Source organism: Pygocentrus nattereri, chromosome 5 (assembly GCF_015220715.1).
Source record: "Pygocentrus nattereri isolate fPygNat1 chromosome 5, fPygNat1.pri, whole genome shotgun sequence".
Classification (NCBI taxonomy): Eukaryota; Metazoa; Chordata; class Actinopteri; order Characiformes; family Serrasalmidae; genus Pygocentrus; species Pygocentrus nattereri.
Genome location: NC_051215.1, coordinates 40,694,418 through 40,714,423, shown reverse-complemented (window position 1 = coordinate 40,714,423; position 20,006 = coordinate 40,694,418). Strand labels below are relative to the sequence as shown.

Here is a 20,006-nt window from a genome sequence, read left to right as displayed (position 1 = left end):
ACTCCATTTTTTTTCTTACAAATTAATATTTTTAATGCCACACAAAAGCACCAACTGTCCTTTACATCTTATTACCAATAGACCAATAGACATAGTCTGAAATGAGTTATTACATTAACATGCATTACAATAAAGAATATTTTTCCATTTTTCCGAGTTACCATTTTGTTTTATTCTGACAGCAAAGGTATCTACTCCTTTATGCTATTGGTGTGTTTATTTGGGGGAAAAAACACCGCTTGTCACTCTTTTGTTTAAAAAAAAATCTGTTTGTCACATTTGACTTCCTGTTGTGGACACAGTACAAAGCCAGGCTAGTCCCTGGTGAACTGTGCAGAATGTGTCCAGGAAAACAGCAGTGTTAAAAAAAAACAGAAAGAGAAGGAGAGGAGGAAAATACAGATGAATATGTAAACAGCCTGGGCCCTGTAATGGCAGGATGCTCAGTTATGAATTATTATATGGCTTCGGCTGAGGGCCCAGGGAGCCCAGCATATCATTAAATACTTAGCATCGCTTCATCTGCGTCTCGCATGGTTTTTATCTCATTATGCTATAATAGATCTGACCCTACAGACTCTTCCAAAGGTGTGTTAAAAATGAAAAAACTCCACTTGTACATCAGGGCATTTTCAAAGAATGCAAAGACAACATACTGTATAACCTTCTTAAGTCTTCAAAATGAGACTTCAGGGACCCAGTTCTATCTATCTATACAAGATATAGTGTATATATATATATATATATATATATATATATATATATATATATATATATATATATTTAAATAACAGCTGGAAGGCAGGTTTGTCACAAACTGATAACCTTTATTTGTTTGAATAAGGACATTCACATTTGCTACAGTTTTTTTCAGTATCTTCATTAACCTTAAGCAGCCTGAATGATATGGTGTTGCAGGTTCGCGTGTGCATGTCTGTGTGCGAGTGTGTGTCTGGGTGTGCGAGGCTCTTATGGGAGCGAGATGCTAATTGGAAGCGAGTTGGTGTCTCTGCTGCATTTTCAGGTGTGAAGAGTCTGCAGCGCCCGTGGAAATAGCACATGTTCACAAGGGGCACATAGAGTAGGTGTTAGTGAGAAAAACTGCCCCGGTGCCACATTATGGCATCAACAACTACTACACTGCTGTCACTCTGACCATTATGCCTGGTGATAAAGACGAAAGCAATGCGCTCAGCTTTTCCTCAAGTACTGACAAGACAAGGTGCTAAACCCAATGAAAATCAAACCTTTATTATGGATAAGAACTTGTAAATAATTATCCTGGTGTAAAGCACAATAGCAATCAATTAATAACAACTATGGTCGTGATCTTTCCTGGTTACACTAAAGAACTATGTGTAGGAGGCCATGCTACAGGCATACTAACCTAATAGTAAGTCGTTATTATGTTAACAGAATATTAAGATGTTTTCAGCATGCTCTATCAGCATGTTCCCAAACAAATAGTAAATACTGCACACAGTTATAATGTTCTGTTGCTGTTAAGTAAATAAATGAATAAATGGAATATGGGCCAAAAAGTCTGGAATCCCTATTTTCCATAATGTAAAATCTCTTCTGTTGCAGGCACATGTATAACAAAACACTCTACAGTTGGAAGCTGTATATATTTTCAACTTTTCAAAAAAGGTTTCAATGATGAGTGCTTCCAAAATACTTGAAAGCACTGCTTAACACTGAGAATTAACTTATAATTAATATCTAGAATATCTCATATTCCTAAATGGTGACCAAGTCTAGTCAACTAAAAAGCTATTCATAGTAACAAAACATACCATAGACAAGAAAATCTGCTTTTTATTGTGAGAATTATAAGTAGAATCTTTCTGTTCATTATTTAGTAACTTGTGTAACATTTGTTCTTTTTTACCATGTCTGTCATTGTTTTCAGAATATTTTCATTTGGAAATAACAAACTAGTTTGTGTTTTAACTTAGAAAACAGTTTATTACATTCTACACTATGTAAGTTATTCTACAGTAAACAAGTCAATGTACGCTATATAAGTTACTGAAATCTGATACACATTTTTTGGACAGCGATATACAGGCAGAAACAAGCGTGAATGCAAACCAAACAACAAACCATAACAATTTCTCATCATGTCAGTTTTAGGCATTTTGAGCTCTGCAGTGATGTCTGAAACCATCTTAAATTGACTGAAGTGAATGTGTTGTAGAGAATGGCTATAGGAAAGACTGCATTTAAGTGACAGCTGGGATAAACACTGCTACAGGATTCACTGTAATGAAATGACAGACTTTTATCAGAAATGTCCTCTCAGGTTAATGCCAGTTCAGGTGACACAGTTTCCTAGAAATTAGAGATGTAAGTTCTGTGAGTTGATATTACTGGGTATTTGCTATGAAACTGAAGTGATTAAACATGTTTAACCATTTAGTGCATAGAATCCTCATATCATCACTGCAAATTTCATGAAGCAGATGGGAACGAAGGCAGTTTAAACTTTTTTTTATCATTCAAAACGTCCATAAAGCATCCCGTGGGACAGGTGTTAATTATCGGTTATTACTAATGCATTCCAGTATTGTGACCTGAGAACTTTTGCTTTTTGCAAACCTGGATGGGCTTTCAGCTGTGCGCTTATCCCCATCAACACAGGAACGATACTGTTAAAGTTACAACCTTTTCATTTGAAAGGTGAAAATATAGAAAAAGAGTGAACGATAACACAGTTGATTGAGGTGGACACACATCATACATGCTAGCGAATTAGAGCAGGAATATTGTATGTATGTGAGTTTGTAACAGGCTGTTTTCCATAAACACTGAGCTAAACAGATTAAAAATCTCTGCCCAGACGTGCAATGAAAGCATACAAAACAAGGGACACTGACAAAAAAAAAAAGATCCTTGTGATGCCTCTCGAATGTAAGACGTAGACAAAGGTCTGGCAACTGTCTGAACTTATTTACATCTCTATTGATTGGGAGGCTCTTTGGGGCACAGGGCTGAGAAGGCGGGGGGAAGGGGGGGGGTCCCACCTGAATGCAGCACTCCTGCAACACTGGAGCAAAAGGGTTTTGTTCCGACTAAAAAGGACACTGTGCTTTTAGCTTGAGATGGGGGGAGATGGGGCAGCAGGGGGTCACAGCTTAATATTCCAGACATCTTTAAAGAAGAGAATGAGGGGGACATGTGAAAGAGAGAGAGAAAGAGCGGGCGCAAGTAACAAATGCACAGGTCTGTAATGCAGCTTCTAAATGGCAAACTAGTGGCAACAATGTATTGATCATTGCATTTCATGGTTGTTGCAATAAAATTAAACAAGCTCAGCTCAGAGCAGGTGTACAGGAGCTGTTGTGCCAGCTAATTGAAATGAAAGGCATCTCCAGTGCAGGGGGCTGGACAGCCCAGGTCTTTGAGTGGTACATGCTGGTTCAGTTCCTGTATGAAACAACATGGCAAACACTACCAGGAGAGACGAGCTTAACGTGAAACACGGGAGCACATCATTAGACTAATATATCAGGCAATGCAGGCCACTGCTTAATTACCCCTATGAGATGAGTGGAGAAAATGAGCCCCAACCTCTTCTTCTACAGCTGTTTTTCCCATGCTCATACACGCACACTCTCTATACCCCTCACTGTGTGTTTCCCATTGCCACGTTTATCATTAGCCACCATGCTCTCCCAACTTTATTTATTATGACCTGTGGATTTTTTCCTCTGCCTCGTTTTTCCTTTACATTTTTTTCTCCCTGCCTCCACTCCATCTCTCTCCCTTGCCCTCTCTCTCTCTTTCTCTCCTCCTCCTCTACCATGCGGATCTGTATATTCACAAATGAGAGCTATTCATCCTTGCCCGGCATGGCATTCTTCAGCTGTCCTCACCGCTGCCTCAGCCTCTCCGCTCCGGCCTTTGTGCTCAGTGCGAAGCCTCTTCATCCACACTGTTCATCATCTTGATGGTGGAGCTTTATCTTGCTTTAGTGCAGCTGCTTTCAGCCTATCAAAAGTGCTGAGGGATACAAGGAGAATGGAGAGAGAGAGAAAGAGTGAGACAGAGAGAGAGAGAGAGAGAGAGAGCAAGAGTGAGCGGGGATGAGCGAGATAGCGGGGAATGGCCAGTGCCCACTAGAAGGGATAATTTGTACTTTCTCAATAAATAAGGAGGACAGGCTAATTACTGGCTTAACAAGGGCAGACCGTGGATCCTCATGTCAAAAGGACAGGCATAATTATCAACCATCAAAGTACATTCATATGGCAGCACAAAGGAGAGAGGTGGAGGGAGAGAGAAGGAGAGTGAGAGGCAAAAGAGGGAGGGGAGGCGAGTGGGGGGGGGGCTTGTGGCAAATGGATCTGGCTAATAAACAGCGGTGAGTGCAGCATTATGGCTGTTGCAGAGGATGCAGGCACATTAGGACTCTGTGACATGGCGAGACTGGAGTCCAAAAAGACAAGAGGCGCTCTCCGGAAGAGGAGGAGAAAAGGAGAGAATAAGGAGAGAGGAGGTTGGTAATTAAAAGCCCCTATTTTGCGCTGGGCCCGAGCGGACGGCTGCGACAGGGTGCTTGGGTGAAAGAGGACGCTGCTAGTGGTCTAAAGGTGACCCTGTAAGAAAGCTGAGGGCAGTCTATTGGAGATGCCCTCTTTTGTAGAGTGTGCCACAATAGCTCGAGATCACCAAGACTCGAGGTCAGCAAAGGTCAGCGAAGTTGGGCAGGAACGGCTTTGAATGCTCTGTCAGACACACTGAAGACAGAGCAACACCAGGTGGGTTGTGACCAATTTAATTTGGATGAATTGGGCATGAAGAGCACCCATATTAAAGAGGGGAACCAATCAATAGCCACCGCTCTTTGTGTAAAACAATGAGGGAGAATTCCTGGCCCTCTCTGTGAAGCGTGAGAGAGACTGTAGGGGCTGATGAAGGAAATGAGGTCTCGCAGAGGAGAGAAGGGTGGAGCGAAGGGGCAGGGGGTGAGAAAGGGGGCTTTGGTGGGATGCTGGGTCAGAAGGGAGGGCCTCAGAAAAAAACAGTCTAGGGCACTGTCACAGTTCTGCAGATTCAAGTGGACAAATTGGGGCATTTAACTCAGAAAGGATCATAAATCACTATGAAAGTAATACATAAGGTATGTAATTATTAAAGGCCTGATAAGGTGTCCTTAGAGTTTAAGAGGTGAATGTGATCTATGAGAGTGCACTAAAACAGTAGAAAGAGCAAATAAAATTAAGTAAAGTAAGTAAATAAGACTTGAAACTGTAGAAAGAGTTAACTGCAACAACTAATCAAAGGAATCAAAGACACATGCATAATGCTTTGTCACTAATTAAATGCATATTTAATGCGCAGTCTGTCCACATCACATTATCAATACATGGTTCAGAATCACATCTGTTTTATCGGAATTCATGAAATAAACTACATTTTTAATGATAAAGGTTCTTATAATGGTTTTTGGCGTATATACAATTCTAAAAAAACTTTAGTTGGTATTTAACCTTTGCAATAGGTGGAAGTGTCTTTACCTTATACGTATTTTTTTTTTTTTACCACAAAAGTTCTTTAAAGAACCATCTATTCACATGTTTATTGATTCTGGAATTGAAAGAGGTTCTCTCTGCACTTTAGTTTTAAATAACATAAGTTTTCGGCATATAGTGTTCAACCACTGGCCAAAGAAATTTGGTTGCGTGTGAAGTACACGTGCATTTGGATGCACTCCTATTTACTGAATGACAGCAGGTTTGTGCACATGAGAATGAGATGAGAAGAAAGAGCTTTAATGACAGACAAAAAATAGAAAGTGGAGGGTGCAGAGGAGCACCCTTAACCCCAGGTTGAATTTCGGCAGAAATGGGTAGCAAGGATATAAACTCGCATACATACAGAGTAAAAATGTGGCTAAAACCCAAAGTATAGACCGTAGCCAAGCTGACTAACACCCAGCTCTCCACTAGCCAGGCTTGAAGGGGCCGGCTGTCTCTGAAAGCACTCAGCATCAGCACTGCTCCCTGCTCCCTATCCCCCATCTGGAGCACTGCCCAAGCCAGGCTTTATTAGAAAGCATCATGTGCACTTCTGCACTGGAGGAATGCATTGGTCAAAACCATATTTGAAGATTTACAAACCATGAGCCTTCCGTATGCAGCAATTACGATATATGCCTTTGGGTGTGTTTGCGTTTATGAACACGTTTGCTTCTGCTGTGTGCGTGTCCACAGAGGCCTTTGGCCACTATATGTGGATGTGGATATCTGTGTTTTCTCCATGGCCACATTTAGGAGACCTCTAATGGAAGGCTTTGGGAGCACTTGTGGTGTGCTAGAGTATTAATTAAACTGAAAATCAGTTTTGCACAGACCACAAGTAGAGCAGAAGTTTGTTCTTGAGCTTAAAATTAAATTGAAAATAAAAACATGGTAGGAGTCCAAGTAAGTCATAGCAAGCTTGTGCATTTGCATGTTAATTCAAATAAATGAAATAGAACAATGACAAGAACACAGAACATACAAGCAGGGGAAAGGCATCAGAACCTTCCAGGCTTAGAGAGAAGGTGTAATGAATGTCTGCAATTTGATTTCTTTTCATTTAATAGAATCATTGTGAGTGATGCATGTAAACTAGTTGGCAAAAAAGTAAAATTATTTTTAAAAAAACTGTTCAATCAGGATTTTCCTTCATAGTATCTAGCCATTCGGCAGTACATCAAAAGCTGGACAGGAGCCATTATACTTCAGATTAACCACCAGCATAATTAGGAAGATAGAGTGGAATCAACCACTCATGTTTTGATTTACTTTGATTTTCTAATTTTCAACATTCTAGGCTTTCTAAGAGGGCCTATACATCACTGACCTTGAATACGAGTGGTAGTCTAGCCAAGTTTCAGTCAGTGATTGAAGTGAAAACAGAAAACTCTTTTCCAAGGCTCTTTAGTGAAAGTCACTGTGCAGTGTAACATATAAGGTAGAATATATGTTAATGTCTGTTTCAAGCTTCAAATAAAACATAACATATGAAATGCATTTTAAAGGCTTCAGATGTCTGTGTCTAATCTACTATAAAGGTCAAAAGATTTTCTAAGTGCACCAGGGCCACCTTAGCACTAACGTAATATTAGAAATCCCATAGGAGTTTTAGCAGAAAGCAGTATTATCGTAGACGTTTTTCATTTATGGCCCAAAATTATAGCCTAGCTTTAATAGTCACCACTGGCCAATGTAAGTGGAGATGTATCCAAAGTATATAAAACATACAAATGCTTTACCCCAGCTGTTTATAACTTATGTAAAGCTATCACACTTGTACTTGCTATTTGCTGAAATGAAACAGATTTTTTTTAATGATGCAAAATCTACATGAACACATTATAAAAACAACTCATCAACTGATATTTATGATAAGGCAGACTGCATCAGAAGTCATTCCATTAGGACCAGCTCATTAAGAGAGAGCAGAAAGCTCAGTGGCAAAGGCTTCACATGTCTGGATCGGAACAGTTTTGATACATTCCTCAAATGAACCTCGCGCCCCCATCAAATATGTTTTTAATTGGTCTCGCTTGCCGTACACCTCTAAACATGTACACATGCCGGTGTCAGCTGATGTCACAAATGATAATGCGTCTTTTGCCCCATTGATGGCTTGTAAAGTATAGCGAAAGGTCAAAGGCAGACAAACAGGGACGGTGCCAGACAAATGAGATCATAGCTGAAATTGCTAATTATGTGCATTTTATTTCCACAGCTTAGAACAGGTATAAACATAATAGCAGTTGTCAGGCAGGCCACTGTGTTGACTAAAAACCAGCACCTCTGACCTTGCCTTGCAAACAGACCTCTACTCCATTAGAATGCATTATGGAAATGAACATTTTTTTTTTTAAATGTAAACCCTCATAGAAAAGAAAGATGATCACCTGGGCATGTCCAAACCCACTGCCAGTCTAGAGAGAGAGAGAGAGAGAGAGAGAGAGAGAGAGAGAGAGAGAGAGAGAGAGAGAGAGAGAGAGAGAGAGAGAGAGAGAGAGAGAGAGAGAGAGAGAGAGAGAGAGAGAGAGAGATTTTAATACAAGGAATCAGTTGCATTTGAGGAACATAAAGTGCACCTATTACAGACCTTTCAGCGGCAAATTATCCTGCGCTACCTTTCAACTGCGGTATGCTAATTTTATATTCAGCATCGAGCTGTAGGGGTGGCTTTTTGGGACAAGGAGAGGAAGTGCTTAATTTGGCGGTGTGAAATGGAGAGGCTGAATAGCGAGTGCCAGGACTAGGGCTAAATTGTCAGAGGCGCACAGTCCCGGCTGTACGGTGCCTGTCACTGAATCAGACTGTGATGGGGTAATCCGCTCCCTTTAGTGTGCTGTTTGTTCTCCTGGGCTCAGGCGGCTGAGGGTGAACGGCAGACCTGTATAAACGGACGGGCAGTGTTAAAGACAGCTTGTAACAGGCAGGAATTAATGAGGATGTATAGATCGGAGAGAGACAGAGAGAGAGAGTAGATAAGCACCGCTTCTCATGTAGCTTTAAATGGAAGTTCCACTGCAAGTTTTTATATGTTGCTTTTCTACTTGGAATGAAGTGAATCAGCCTGTTCCCTTGTACATCAGGCTTGCTCAGTAGCAGGAGCAGTTAGAGCTGCAGCAGTGACTGGCTGAAGCTGGTAATGCACTGCAAAAATGAATACTGGGCAAGTAAAGTCATTTGAATGTGGTAAATATATTTGGCACTTCTATTTAGAATATTATAGGCTATAGACATTTTTACACTAACTGTAAATATAAAAAAAAGTTGTAAGAAATAATACTTAAAAGAAGTGACTCAGAGTGTGTGTGTGTGTGTGTATGTGTGTGTGTGTGTGTGTGTGTGTGTGTGTGTGTGTGTGTGTGTGTGTGTGTGTGTGTGTGTGTAGTAAGATCATTTCATTAAAATGTGTTTGTCCTACATATTTTAGGGCAGAATTTCTTTTTTCCCTCTGTAGAGGATGTGTTGACTTATTTTCACTTAGAAAATCACATGGAATTTGATCAAACTTTTGCACAAGACTAAGAACGTCTTTCTGTCTTCTATAAAGTTGCTACTTCAGAGATACAAGGTGTTGTATGCCAACAATAAAAAATGGCTTAGAAAGAGGTTGAATAATCTCATTATTAAGACATAATGAGACATATGAGATGCAGTGCACTGACGTCTGTCTGTAGTGCCTACATTTAAAGTTCTTTCACTTGCCAAGACATCAGTTTTATTGTGGTGATGCTGCTGATACGAACAGAGCAGTATAGTGACACATACACTCTGTGGATCCTGCTCGCAAATGGGCTCCTTCAGTCAAAGTGGCTCCAGAGGGACCCCTGGGCTCCCTGGCACTCAGCGCCTCACCCTCCGCTCCCACCCTGGCTTGCCAAGAAAGAGAAGGGTCCTTCATTTTTCTGACACTCTTGTCCTTCAGCCTATTGATCGGCAGGGAAAGAACATCCGCGCAATGGCCACTAATAGAAAGTGAAGTTCATCAGCCAGTGCCTGCTGATCCCCCTGCACAGACACACAGATCTATAAAGGCCACCCAACTAACCTTTTCCCTTTTTTAACTTCCCCATGTCCCTGCCACCTTCAGCTCTCTCAGTTTCTCTCTCTGTGTTTTTTTAAGGAGGTTTATTCTTTGTTCTGTTCTTGCTTTGTTTGTTTCCCTCTCATGACTGCTGTGCTTAAAAATAGTTCTGGTAAGAGCCTTGTTGCAAATTGAACCTCTTTCATTACCGAAGCTAACAAGGATGCTGCTGCTGTACACGAATAAATGTTGGTGTGATCAAAGCTAACTTTTTATTTTTGTGGATTAGTGGAAATAGGTTGAGCAGGAGAGCAATCAAACAGGAATATTTACGTGTCTTTCTTTAACTCTTCTCCTGTGAGGACATTATCCTGAGACGCGCAGCCATTGTTCAAATTGTTATCACATTATTCCAACTGTCCAGGGAGTGAGCATCCAACAATGAGTGGCTGCTATGAAAGAGGGATTATATGGTAATTGTCCAAATAACACCAAACATCTCTATTTGTTTGCACTCTTTACGGCACAGCATAAAAAGCTGACAACAACCATGCACGAAAGGAGGATTCTGGAGGAACGGCGAGTAGGAGAGCGGTGCTTACATAAACACACACATACACGAGTGTGGAAGTACACATCCTTTATTTTGACTGAGTTAGAAAGCTTTAGTGGTTTGTTGTCAGCGCTAGGAGGTACACACATTTCTCACAGAGGAAAAGAGAGCAAGAGTGATCCCCCCCATATCCACACTGCCCTCAGGCCTTTAGCGCTGTCTGTCCTTCCAAAGCCCACTGTACTACAGCGATAAGGTGATGACATACAGTAGCCACACTGGTATGATGACAGACTAACCCATTCTCCTTCTCTGCTGTGTTGTTTCATGGTTAAGCTATAGTATGTGTTCAAAAGTTTTAGACATCTGCTCATCTGGTTCTTTGTAAAATCAGATGTATTATTTGTGAATTAACCCCCTTTGTTGCAGTAAAAGCCACTCTTCTTCTACAACGGCTTTTCATTGGTGGAACATTGTTATGAGGATTTGATTGCATTCACTGACAAGTGCATTAGTGAGCTCGGGTACTAATGTTTATTATTAGTTCTGGATTACTAACACCACTCCAACTCATCCGAAAAGAATTCAGATGGAACTCCATCACTCCAGAGAACACTGTTTCATTGTTCAACAGCTCCATGCTTGGGGGTCTTTATTCCCCCTTTAACCAACACATGGCATCGGGCATGGTGAATCAACGGATCTTCTGTGCCAGGAACATTAAATAATGAATTCAGGAATTAGAAGTGGTGTCTGAATACTTTTGGACAAAATTTGTGCCAACAGAACAATTTTAAAGTGGCAAATAAATTGAGCGGACCCTTTCTTTAAAGAAAGTTCTTTAAAGCAATGCCAGAAATGAACCACTCTGGGGTCCCTAAAAACTCTCAATTAATGGTTGTTTAAAGAAGTGTGGAGAATCTTTTTAAAGTTTAAAGAACCTCTGCATCATGTACTGACTGAATACAGCTAAAGTTTTTTTCCTAAAACTGTATGTCCAAGCCAAGAACCCTTTAAGCACCATCTTTTTTAGGAGAGTAGAGTTGAAACTGGAAACTTTCTGACATTAATTTCTGAATATTAGGTGCCGTTCTCTTTGCTTCACGAGAAGCATTATTTTCTTTGATCAATGTTGCCGGAGACACTGCTAGCCGAGGAGTGTATTTTGCCAGCTGTCCAGTTACACTCTTCTAGCCAGTTGGAAGCTCTTTATTCACATAGGAAAGCTTCAACAAATCACTTAAAACTACACAGAAGAATACAGGCAGACCTTATGAAAAACGGACCTACTCATAATCCAAACCATATCGCTCCATTTATCTGATCCAGTGATCCAGGGTGAAATGGGGCTAGAAAAACTCAAGCAATCATTCATATCCAACACAGGAGTCAATAAACTATGGGTTTACTTTGTTTCAAAGTCATAAAGACCTAACAGTGGTGGTAGTAATATGCTTCCCCCAGAACAATGCTTACATCACAGACTCTAAAAGCAGATATTAACTAAATGCCTCCAGCCATGATATATTTTGCCATATTTGTGTAAGAGCAGAATGGATGGATTGTGGTGCTATATTTCAGTCTATCAGTCAGGGTAAGAGACTGGCCTCAGCTCTGCAAGCACCCTCTCATTCCTGACAACCTGAGCCCACAAGGGCCATAAAGCCACTCACGACGCCCGGCTCATCGGGGATTATAGCCGTACCTGCATTGACACGTCACACTGTGCCGTTCCCTAACACCAAAACAACCCATCTATTTATGCCTAAGGAAATGGAAACCTATCAAATTTGCATTCATAAATTCATTGGAGAATGCCTGAAAATGTAAATAGTGTAGAAGTAATTGTTTGTGCCATAGTAGGATGTCAAAAGGCACACATCTCATCTGACATCCTGATTGGAACCAACGCAAGTCAATTTCCCCTGTTTTCGTGGACGCGGCCTGAAAACGAGGCTTTGATGGCATTGTAATGTGCTACAGGTTCTCTTATTGAAGACAGATGGTGGTAGAAATCATCAATGATATGAAATACATGCTAACTAGCTTATTTTACTGATACAGTGCCATTCCATATGAGAACTAGAAATAGTTCAAGGCCACAGTCAGAATGGTGCCCCCGAGAGAGCAGGATGCTGCTATAGATGGCTGCTGAATTGCACTTGCATACATTATCACTAGAATATAGGCTCCCTTAAATTCAGAGGGGGGACGTACAGTGAGCACAAAAAATGTGTGCACATATTGCTTGTATAAATTTATCAGCACACTCTATGATATGCTTTATCACTGCAAAAGAACGCTGTTTCTGCAGAACAGAAAATAGAAAATCAGACATAAACATCTACATACTGACTTCCAGAGTGAATGGGCTACTGGGCAAGGACTGTCACACAAAAAAAGGATCTATAAACTCAGCTGTCCAAAACAGCTAAATTTGTCTGCTCAATTAAAACTACACCAACTTTCTAAATCAAAGGAAATTACAATAATTATCACAACATCTCTCTGTCATTACTGAAAAACATACCAGGGATTCTGGATCCTATTCAGACTCAGCTATCCTTACTGCCTGGGCGAAACCAGCAGACATTTTTAGTAAAGTTAATGGCACACCATTCCAGAGAGACAGTGCATATCTTACACAGCCTCTTCTTCACACGATTGAAATGAGTGTTTGTGCACTCATTGAACTTAGCAAGCCGGAAACACAATACCATCACTTAGCCCATATTCCAGAAAAAAAGGTTAAGTGATGCTTGTAATTCTGATTACATATTGGATGGAGTAAACACAAATTTCAAGATATGATATAGTGCAGGGGTGTCTGAAGTCCAGCCCCAAGGCCAAATGTGGCTCGCGGACAGATTTTAATTGGCCTGTGGCTTCTGTTCAAGACAGTGTTAGAAGTGGCCTGTCAGCCAGTACTTTACAGTTTTTCTTTTGACCTGATGCTGTACAGTAAAATTACAGTATAAGACATCACACTTTGGGTACAAAGTTAGCTAAAGTTTAAGAGTTGTTCTTCTCTGACTAGACCTGCAGCCTAATTTACTGACTTTTAGTCAAGACTGCAGCCATAAAGCATAATACTGGGCGATTTTGGCAAAACGGAAATTTTTATACTTCCACCGAGAGCCACAGCAAATGCATGTAACTTGTGTGTCAAAATACTGTAATGAATTTAATATCAACAGACATGAAACAAAGCATGTACTGTACAAAAAATATTCCAGAGAAGGCAGAGAAACTAAGCAGCTTCAGCAGCTCGGGTAATAGAGCACCAACTTCTGATCAGAGCAAATTCAATGCCGATCAAAAACATGGTTATTTATGCTGTATAATCTGCTCTTGCCATGTAATAAAGTGATTTCTGAATGTGACTGCTGCTTTTTTTTGATATGTAAGGAACTTTATCTAATAAATCTAAAAAACACTTGAATAGGAATACAACCCCAATTCCAATGAAGTTGGGACATTGTGTAAAACATAAATAAAAACAGAATACGATGATTTGCAAATCCTTTTAAACATATATTCAATTGAATACACTACAAAGACAAGATATTTAATGTTCAGACAGATAAACTTTATTGTATTTTGCAAATATTCACTCATTTTGAATTTGATGCCTGCAACACGTTCCAAAGAAGTTGGGACAGGGGCATGTTTATCACTGTGTTACATCACCTTTCCTTTTAACAACACTCAATAAGCGTTTGGGAACTGAGGACGCTAATTGTTGAAGCTTTGTAGGTGGAATTCTTTTCCATTCTTGCTTCATGTACAACTTCAGTTGCTCAACAGTCTGAGGTCTCCATTGTCATATTTTGCTCTTCATAATGTGCTACACATTTTCAATGGGAGACAGGTCTGGATTGCAGGCAGGCCAGTCTAGTACCTGCACTCTTTTACTACGAAGCCACGCTGTTGTAACACGTGCAGAATGTGGCTTGGCATTGTCTTGCTGAAATAAGCAGGACGTCCCTGAAAAAGACGTTGCTTGGATGGCAGCATATGTTGCTCCAAAACCTGTATGTACCTTTCAGCATTAATGGTGCCTTCACAGATGTGCAAGTTACCCCTGCCATGGGCACTAACACACCCCCATACCATCAGAGATGCTGGCTTTTGAACTTTGCACTGATAACAATCCAGACAGTCCTTTTCCTCTTTGGCCCGGAGGACACGACGTTCATGATTTCCAAAAACAATTTGAAATGTGGACTCGTCAGACCACAGGACACTTTTCCAATTTGCATCAGTCCATCTCAGATGAGCTCAGGCCCAGAGAAGCCGGCGGCGTTTTTGGGTGTTGTTGATATATGGCTTTCGCTTTGCATGGCAGAGTTTTAACTTGCACTTGTAGATGGAGCAACGAACTGTGTTCACTGACGGTGGTTTTCTGAAGTGTTCCTGAGCCCATGTGGTAATATCCATTACAGAATGATGTGGGTTTTTAATGCAGTGCTGCCTGAGGGATCAAAGGTCACGAGCATTCAATGATGGTTTTCTGCCTTGCCGATTACTTGCAGAGATTTCTCCAGATTCTCTGAATCTTTTGATGATATTATGGACTGTAGATGATGAAATCCCTAAATTCCTTGCAATTGCATGTTGAGAAACGTTGTTCTTAAACTGTTGGACTATTTGCTCACGCAGCTGTTCACAAAGTGCTGAACCTCGCCCCATCCTTGCTTGTGAAAGAATGAGCATTTCAGGGATGCTCCCTTCATACCCAATCGTGACACTTATACACAATTGTTTCCAATTTACCTGTTCACCTGTGGAATGTTCCAAACAGGTGTTTTTTGAGCATTCCTCAACTTTCCCAGTCTTTCAAGTGTTTCAAAAAACAATAAAGTTTATCCGTTTGAACATCAAATATCTTGTCTTCGTAGCGTATTCAATTGAATATAGGTTGAAAAGGATTTGCAAATCATTGTATTCTGTTTTTATTTATGTTTTACACAACATCCCAAATTCATTGGAATTGGGGTTGTACATAAAATATAAAAATTATATAAATTATATAGTCATAAATTACTGTGAACATATTTACATCAAAAAACCTTAAGAGATCCAGATTTTGAAATCCAATAGACATAACATCTGTCTGTTAATGGACTGTATAGCTAATTTTCACTATGCATTGGCCAGCCAACACTAATCTCTCCTGTGCACTTAGGATGCAGTGTATGGCTTCAAATAACTCACTCTTAGCCCATTTTTAACTCAAGACCAATGACTCCCATTAAGGGCTTAGACAGGGCCACTGACAAGCCAGTCAATAGCATTGTGAGGTTACTTCATTAATGGCTGATGGAGTAAGGCCTGGAAAAAGGCCAGTCAAGCAAACACTAAAAAAGAGAGAGTTTTAGTTGTACATGCCAGGTCCTTTAACTGGAGTAAACCAATTTAGATAGCTGGCTCTGATGAAAACACACCTATACATCCACACACATACACTGTTTGCAGCTGTGTTTGTGTATAAATGTGTCTTCCATTCTGTAAGAGGCACATGGCTCAGACTCATACAGTAGGCCCTATTATTCCACTAGTGACCCCAGTAAAACACTGACGATCATCCACCAGCCAAATCAGCATACAGCGATCCATTAGACAGGCCCTGCTACATGGTGGGGAAATCCCCAATAGGCCTGATCAGAACAGGACAAGTTCATTATTTATAATGGAAGCACAGAGAGAGAGATGACCACAGAGAGCACTGCACAGCCAAAACCACTCTGCTACTGCATAGCGGTCAGACATAAACTGGCACCATGACACAAGCACTGATATAAATGTCACTGTGATAAACACAACATTTAATACTGCTATTTCAGTGTGTTACATGTCTTTTAACCCTGAAATGTCTACAGTTATTTGTGCTGTTTTGCTATGCATGTTTACATTGTGGTTAATTGCATAAAATGTAAATAAGTAATTACATAGTTACAGAATGAATTTCATTTACATGGCATTTAGATTTACATTGGATTTACATTTTATATCTACAGATTCAAGTCTATGCTTCTGAATCTTTGTTTCATTGCAAAAAATGAGCAAGATTTTAAAGCAATCTACATAAAAATAATACAAAACAAAACAACACACAATAGTAACTTTTCATTAAATTTTTCAAATCACATCATGCAATCTCTCCTTTTTTGTTTACAAACACAAATGTGATATCTTTATCGCTTGTTCCATTGAGCTGCATGTGAGAAATAATTGACATACAAATGAAACATGCTTTTATTATTGCAGATAAAAACTATGACTTGCTAAAGATTATCGAATGATAAATGAAAGTTAAAAATGTTCTAGGGATATTTTTTCATTACTTACATGTTCATGAGCCAAAGAGGATTATGGTGAAATGAGGTTTTATACAGTGAACTGATTTCTTGATTTGGTCATAAATTCTTACCTCATTTTGGCATCCAAGTATTTATGTCAAGATTTTTTTTCTCTCTCGTTTTATTGTTTTTGCACGTTAAACATGTTGCCGAGGAAAACGGCTAATCTGAAAAGTGGCTACCATTGTGAACAAATACACATACATTAAACCATAACTTGTAAGTGAAGTTCTGCTGACATGAGTAAAGTTAAATGCCAACGTACCATTTAAGATGGAAAGGGCAGCAGCACATCCAACCTTTGTAGTATGCCATTCAGAGTGATTCAGAAATAAAATGGGACTCCACTCCTCAGTGCCTGCCAAGAGATGAGCTTGATAAAAAAAAAAAAAAAAAAAAGCAACAAGGAACAAAAGAGGATTTTGCAGTAGCATCTGATGACAGCACAGTACACAAACACATACTTTGATTTTTTCCATTTTTTCTGTCTTTAAATGTAATGTAAGTATGGCACCATTACAGCCTCTGGGTTATTTTCTGACTTATTCCTCTCAATGGGGTATTAGTTCCAATTCAAATAATTTTGACTTTAAAAGATTGGCAGGACAGGCTAAATCAAGTCCAATGGCACCATGGAAAGGCCATCATGACCTCTAGCTGGCTACTCTATTCAAACTAATGACAGGCAAGCAGTACATCTTTTCCCAAGGCGAAATGCCATGTCTGAAAGGCTTCGATTTGATTAATATTTATAATGAAAGTGTGACATCTTTTCTTCCACAGGCTAGTTTATTGTCTGCTGATTACCTCTCTAATTTGGGCCTGGGAAATGACTGCCCTGTTGGTGGGGCCTTGTCAGAAAAGAGCTATGTGTGATTGTGGCCTTGCAGTAATCCCAAAATTTGTTCATCTTTTTTCAGTCCCTCTATCTCTTTTTCATGCTATACGGTTTTCCATATTACTACTAGCACGAATTGCTGCACTTTGCAAAACATACAGTGACTGCTAAGGACCTCTCTCAGGACTCTCAAAGTACAACTCCTTTAGTTGAGAGCACTTTTTATACAGCTGTTGTTTTAAGAATTGTTGACTATCATAGGTTCAGTGAGTGGCCATGTGCACACAGCTAGCAGCTAACTTTGCTATGTTTTATGACTATCAACATTACAGTCTAGGATTATTAGCTAGCTGTGCTCCAAAACATCCATTTGTGGAGCATTGGCTTGTAAGAAAAGGCCTAGATGATTGCTGCTTTGCTCATTTATGGTCACCAATGCCATGGTTTTCTGGGCATGTTTTTAGCCATCATGCATGAATGGTTATATTTCTCACCTGGAATGTACTAGCAGTAGCAGCAGATACAGTTGGAACCAAAAGTTTGAGCACCCCTGGTCAAATTATATTTTGTTGATTTATTTTTTACATAAAAATATTTTAACACATAGTTTTACAGAGAAGAGATTTAAATATGCCATTGTTTTGCAAATGTATGTGTGCAATTTCTATGTATTTGCTAATTGTATTTGAAAAAATACAGCATAAAATGTACTGTAAGATGTCTCAAAGTAGTTGATGGTCTAAAGGCATGGTACTCCACCCACATGTATCTAACATTAACCTAAATGTTCAAACCTGTTTCTTTTTTTTATTTTATTAGTAGTGATGTTTTCATTTTAAAAAGGTTACAATGGATAAGATGCATTATGAATTAGAGAGGGGGATAAATCAGGCTGTCTGAGTAGTGTGGATGGATGCTAGTGTCATGATTGGCCCCTCCTAGTCCTGTCCATGTGCGTTTGTTTTGGTATCTGCAGTCCTGCCCCTCGTTTTGTGACTCCGCCCCTGATTGTTGACTGTCCCTCGTTTTCCCTTTGTTACTTGAGCCCTGTGATTGCACTTTGTCTTGGCTGGTCTTTGTATCAGTCATTGTTTGATGTGTTGGTCTTTGTTGGAACTGTTTGGTTGTTTGTGTTTCTCGTCATGCCTGCACCCCGATCTGTACATATTGGCTCTTTGATCCTGGATCGTTACGACCCTGATTTTGGATTTGCCTTCAATAAAATTCGCTTACCTCCGCACATGCGTCCGCTACCTCGCTCCACGTTACAGCTAGCTGGTGAAGTATTTTAAGAAATTGGACTTTTCTGTGAGCAGGGTTGGGCTGAATACTTTGAAAAATTAGTGATGTCTGAAAATTGAATACACTGTCCTAAATTTGTTCAATAACATTTTCTGTTGCAATGTATAAAAATAACATGTTTAGAATGCATCTTGGTAAATCACATTGGAAAATCTTTATTTTTTTATTTTTTATTTTGATTAGTGCACACTGTTGTTCACTAGTTGGCAGTTCTCTTTCTGTAATTACTCTGCTAATACATTTCATGAAAAATTAGCTTCACACCGCTGCTGCTCCCACAAACTTCCAAGTCCAGGACAACACCAATGCTAAACTTATCACTCACAAAAACTCATCCATTAGCGAGATGATTATTTGTTTGAGCCTCCCTCAAAAGAGCTCATTAACACTGGTATTAATAACTGTTCATCACATTGATTTATCAGTCTACTCAGGCTTTAGTAGGAACTGTAGAGTATGTACAGAAGACGTTAACTAAGGTCCTCTTTAGAATTTGTCTAAATAGTAAGTTTGCTGCAGGTCAGGAGCTGATTTTAAAATAGTTGATGAAGAAGCACTGATTGTGCTTCTTTTAAAGGTTGAAGGTTTTTGTTTATTTTGTTAGTCAGTATTCAGAAAGTATTCTCCTAAAAGTGTAAAAAGGTACTGTATTTTAAATACTGACTTTACAAAATGTAACTTGGTCAGAATACTTTATTTCTGTATTCTGAATACGTATTCCCAATACTTGTATTCCATTACATCCCAACCCTGTCTGCGAGTCATGAATGTACAACTGTGTCAGTATCAATATGAGGGGCTCAATAAAGAGTTCGAGATGCCGCAGGCCCCCCTGCACAATGAACCCCAGTGTGATTGCATCACCTACCCACCCCCCGTCAATACCTGCACCCCAGTCCTTATAACTTCAATGTAGAGGCACCTGTTTTGGAAAAGAGCACTGCTGGTGACATATTTAGGCACTAGGCAGCACTGCATGCTACATGATAACTGAGATTAGGTTTTGTAGCCTATCTGACATCTATCTACATTGGGTTGCTTTGTGAGCATAGCTACCCCTCCACTGAATTTAGATAAAAGTCAAGTCACTGATTGGTTTTCCAAGAATTCTACTGGGCTGAGGTGGCAACCCTAAGCTGTAGTGTGTTTCATGGCAGAAATGTAAAGAAGATTGCTGTGGGTGGCTGAGAGAGGGAGAGGGTCACAAACCCCATCCTACATTTTTGTCAGAAAAGCTGCCGCAATGAAGGACATCGCATATGCCACTTCATAGAATCACGGTTGCAGACGGGGAATTCATATAACGTCCGGACTTGTATGATCCTTCTCTACAGGTCAGTGTTCATGCACTTCTTCTGATGTGCAGATGACATGCACTTACACAGAGAAAGTGTTCTTTTCTCCT

General features: G+C 39.9%; 1 long non-coding RNA gene across 1 annotated transcript; it reads right to left on the bottom strand.

The window, feature by feature from the left end:
- Window positions 1-881: 881 nt before the first annotated feature.
- LOC119263476 lies at window positions 882-9,948 on the bottom strand. Its single transcript, XR_005130301.1, has 3 exons — window positions 9,291-9,948; window positions 7,916-7,942; window positions 882-4,005 (listed from the first exon to the last, which is right to left on the bottom strand). It is a non-coding gene; the product is annotated as an uncharacterized LOC119263476 (long non-coding RNA).
- Between the last annotated feature and the right edge of the window lie 10,058 nt (window positions 9,949-20,006).